We start from the raw sequence: 5,218 nt of genomic DNA on the forward strand, positions 1-5,218 counted from the left end.
TCACTAGACCAAAGTAGTTCTGGAAACCTGCAAGGTAAAGGCCATTAGATTTCATAGTCTGAGTGACATTTTTCCTTGGGACAATAGAAAGCAGCAGTCCATTCTTTCCAAAGCCCTACACAGCAGCCCAGCTCTCACCAAATGCAAACTTGGGGGACATTGGAGAGACCACCTTTTTTCTTGGCTCCACCTTCTCCAAGCATTGGAGACACACCTGGGTTCTCTGCCATCTCTGGAGCACACATGCAACCTCTCCAGAACAGTGTGGTGGCAGCCAGGCACTCCCCAATCCCCAAGGAATGTGCTCAATCCTCTCCAAGGCCTGGGGCACAACTCTTCCTTAACAGTGAGGTGGACGGCCCATGCTCTGCCTCTGAGGAAAACTCACCCTCTCCAAGTACTTAGGTGGGTCTGCTCTTCTGATCTGAGGTTTCTTGACTTCAGATCTTAGCTTCCATGGTTCTGCCTTTGAAGTTATTTTTCCTTCAGTTTGTCCCTTTTCTCTCTCTTTTAGTCCAGACTGGCAGTGGTTCCATTTTTATAGATCCCACAACAGTCTTGTTGGTTTTCTATGTTATAGGCAGACAATAAGACTTTCCACATATCCTTCCTGGATAACTCCATCTCCACTTCTGGCTTTTTCTGAAATGGCTGACTTCTCCATGTTTAGTTAAATCCTCACATGGAGCACTATTATTTGGGGTCTCCCCTTCTGGAAGCTGAGAATTTTCCAGAACATCAATTTCTGGTTTCTTTATACCCAAGAGTTCAGTTCTCAGCTTTTCTCTTTCCCATCACATTTCACTATAAGATGCAAGGGGAAACCAGGCTGTACGTTCTACGTTTATTTTGGAAATCTCTTCTGCTAAATATCCAAGGTTGTGGCTTTTAAAATCTGCTTTCCATCTAAAGCCAGCAGTCAATTTTGTCAGATTTTTTACCACTTTAAAACAAGGATCTACTTCTTTCCAGTGTGCGATAACACATGCATCATTTCTCTCTAAGACCTAATGAGAAGTATCTTTAGAGTCCACATTTCTGCCAACAGTCTCTACAAAGCATTCTAGGCCTTCTCTATCAAACACCTCACAACTCCTCCAAAGTCTTCCCCTTATCCATCTAAAAAGGTGTTCCAACATGTTTGTTACTTGCAAACTGCAGCAGAACCTCACTTCTCCAGTACCAAATCTATTCTAGTTTGCAAAAACTGCCAGAATGTGATACAACAGAAATGGAACGTTTTTTAAAAAGGGGAACGTATTAAGTTGTAAATTCACAGTTCTAAGGCCATGAAAATGTCCAAATTAAGGCACCAATAAGAGATTACCTTTGCTCAAGAAAAGCCAATGGGAACGTTGCTGTGGTAGCGCTCGGGCGCCATGTTAGGACCAAGGGGAAGGAGGAGAAGCGCTTAAAGTGGCGGGAGTGGGTGCGGGAGCAGGGTTGGACCCAGGGCTGAGGCAGGTGTCCCCCTCCCTCCCGCCTCAGTGGATTATGCCCAGGGAGGCAGCAGTGGGGCGGTTGTGGGGGGAAGTGACTGGGACGTGCCGGCGCAGGAGATGATGCCGTTTCCAGTTACAATGCAGGGATCACAGCCAACACAGCCACCACAGAAGCACTATGGCATTACCTCTCCTATCAGCTTAGCAGCCCCGAAGGAGACTGACTGCATACTTACCCAGAAACTTATTGAGACTCTGAAGCCTTTTGGGGTTTTTGAAGAGGAAGAGGAACTGCAGCGCAGGAATTTAATTTTGGGAAAATTAAATAACCTGGTAAAAGAGTGGATATGAGAAATCAGTGAAAGCAAGAATCTCCCACAATCTGTAATTGAAAATGTTGGAGGAAAAATTTTTACATTTGGATCTTACAGATTAGGAGTACACACAAAAGGTGCCAATATTGATGTGCTGTGTGTTGCACCAAGACATGTTGATCAAAGTGACTTTTTCACCTCATTCTATGATAAATTGAAATTACAGGAAGAAGTAAAAGATTTAAGAGCTGTTGAAGAGGCATTTGTACTGGTTATCAAACTATGTTTTGATGGGATAGAGATTGATATTTTGTTTGCAAGATTAGCACTGCAGACTATTCCAGAAGATTTGGACCTACGAGATGACAACCTGCTTAAAAATTTAGATATAAGATGCATAAGAAGTCTTAATGGTTGCAGGGTAACCGATGAAATTTTACATCTAGTACCAAACATTGACAACTCCGGGTTAACTCTGAGAGCTATCAAAATGTGGGCCAAACGCCACAACATCTATTCCAATATATTAGGTTTCCTCGGTGGTGTTTCCTGGGCTATGCTAGTAGCAAGAACTTGCCAGCTTTATCCAAATGCAATAGCATCAACTCTTGTACATAAATTTTTCTTGGTATTTTCTAAATGGAAATGGCCAAATCCAGTGCTTTTGAAACAGCCTGAAGAATGCAATCTTAATTTGCCTGTATGGGACCCAAGGATAAACCCCAGTGATAGGTACCATCTTATGCCTATAATTACACCAGCATACCCACAGCAGAACTCCACATACAATGTGTCCGTTTCAACACGGATAGTCATGGTTGAGGAGTTTAAACAAGGTCTTGCTATCACAGATGAAATTTTGCTGAGTAAGGCAGAGTGGTCCAAACTTTTTGAAGCTCCAAACTTCTTTCAAAAGTACAAGCATTATATTGTACTTCTAGCAAGTGTGCCAACAGAAAAACAGCACCTAGAATGGGTGGGCTTGGTCGAATCGAAAATCTGAATCCTGGTTGGAAGCTTGGAGAAGAATGAATTTATTACACTGGCTCATGTGAATCCCCAGTCATTTCCAGCTCCCAAAGAAAATCCTGACAAGGAAGAATTTTGTACCATGTGGGTGATTGGGTTAGTGTTTAAAAAAACAGAAAACTCTGAAAACCTCAGTGTTGATCTCACCTATGATATTCAGTCTTTCACAAATACAGTTTATAGGCAAGCAATAAATAGCAAGATGTTTGAGGTGAATATGAAAATTGCTGCAATGCATGTAAAAAAAAAGCAACTCCATCAACTACTACCTAATCATGTGCTTCAGAAAAAGAAAAAGCATTCAACAGAAGGTGTCAAATTGACAGCCCGGAATGACAGCAGCCTCGACTTGTCTGTGGACAGTGATAACAGCATGTCTGTGCCTTCACTTACTAGTGCTATGAAGACCAGTCCATTGAATAGTTCTGGCAGCTCTCAGGGCAGAAACAGTCCTGCTCCAGCTGTAACAGCAGCATCTGTGACCAACACACAAGCTACTGACATATCTGCATCACAAGTAAATTCCAATGAAAGCTCAGGGGGTACATCAAGTGAAAGCATTCCTCAAACTGCCACACAGCCAGCCATTTCTCCACCACCAGTCTGGAGCCTACAGTCTCCAGAGTTGTTTCTTCAACACAACTCTGGTGTTTGGTAAACCAGCCACCTAGACCTTCAGGAAATGCAGCAACAAAAATACCTAATCCAATAGTAGGAGTCAAGAGGAAGTCCTCACCTTATAAAGAAGAGAGTCTTAACAAAAGCAAAACAGAAGAGGATGAAACAAGTGAAGATGCTAACTGTCTTGCTTTGAGTGGACATGATAAAACAGAAATGAAGGAGCAACTTGATACAGAGACAAGTACAGCTCAATCAGAAACTATTCAGACAGCAGCTTCTCTGTTGGCCTCTCAGCAAACATCTAGTACAGACCTTTCTGATATCCCTGCTCTCCCTGCAAATCCTATTCCTGTTATCAAGAATTCAATAAAACTGAGATTGAATCGGTAAAAACAACCTCAGGGGTCCATAAACAATATCTGCCAGCTCAACCTGTTGTCTTCAAATGCTAAAAAAGAAGAATGGAGGGTACAAGACTAGACTTGACTGAAAATGGATTTAGGTTTTTTTGGTGCCCTCCCTTACTGGGCTAATCAGCACTTGATCGGAAGTCCAGGTTAGTATGTGAAGCCAGGAGTACTATTATTAATGTGTTAGCAACAGTTGCATTAACTATTTCAAAAGATTACTGCCTTTAAGAAAAAGAAAAAAAGAACCTCAAGCTATATTTGTATCCATAATTAACATCTGGATTGGGTTTATGTTTGATGCATTGTTTGGAAATTTTGCAATACAAACTGGCATAAGAATTCCTTATTCTGATGATGCACTTTTATGTATTTTTTATTAGAAAGTAGAACTAATTTTAGATTTCCAGCTTGATGGATTTTCACTTTTTTTTCCTGAGGAATTTTCTTTACCATTAGTCTTCTAATTGGATACCATTGTGCGGTGGTATACTGTTAGACTTCAGAGAAGGGATCGTGCAGTGGTATACTGTTAGACTTCAGAGAAGGGATAGGAGTACATCTAGTTCAGTCCCTGTGAAGTAGTTGTAATCCTTAAAAATAAAATTTCAATCCTGGGATATATATTTGACATTGAAAAAAATAATTAGGAAATACTTGGTTTTGGTGGGGTCATGATTAAGAAATGATATATTGGTTTAATTTATAGAATTATTTTTTCGTGCATACAAATCAGCGATCAAACATCAAATATTTTCTTTGCGGTTGTCAGAGCTCTGTGTTCTTTTGCCTTTAATCTGTTTTCTTTAAACAAATACTTTTTGCTCCCTCTTTTTTTTTTTATTTATTTTTCATTTTTTTGTGGTTGTATGCACAAAGTAGAAGGACCTATTTCATTTAAAAAGAAAAAATGCCAGTATTTTCTTAAGCCATGATGTGAAACCAGTGACCCTGTGGCCACATGACACAGAACACTAAATTTTGGTCCCATGGCTTAAACTTTAGGGTGATAATAGAAATGCCTGTGAAACAGATACCTATCTTGGTTGGTCATTTGATCTCTCTGAACACGAGGAATTTTGTACACTCCACAGAACTCCTGTCTGTAGTAAAGTTGATTTTCATTTTAAATGTGGGCAAAAAGGCATTTTTTCCAAGAGTTTTAAACTGACTTTTAGTTTTAGATGGTTTAGCAAAATTTGTCAGTAAATTTTACATATAGAAACATTTTAAAAATCATTTCTAGCAAGCACTTGACATCTAGTCAGCTTTTTTTTTTTAATTCTGTCAAAAGATTAGGAATTCCTTTGTTAAAGAAAGAAAACTTCCTCATAATTAAGCAGCAGAACATCCATCTCTACGAAGTGGGGAGGATGCCAGGTGTTGATAAACTTCGTCTTTCTTA

The 5,218-nt window shown here is 40.1% G+C and overlaps 1 pseudogene; it reads left to right on the forward strand.

The window, feature by feature from the left end:
• Positions 1-1,531: 1,531 nt before the first annotated feature.
• Positions 1,532-4,194, forward strand: LOC143667942 (poly(A) polymerase alpha pseudogene; annotated as a pseudogene).
• Positions 4,195-5,218: the final 1,024 nt, after the last annotated feature.

Source organism: Tamandua tetradactyla, chromosome 24 (genome assembly GCF_023851605.1).
Source record: "Tamandua tetradactyla isolate mTamTet1 chromosome 24, mTamTet1.pri, whole genome shotgun sequence".
NCBI lineage: Eukaryota > Metazoa > Chordata > Mammalia > Pilosa > Myrmecophagidae > Tamandua > Tamandua tetradactyla.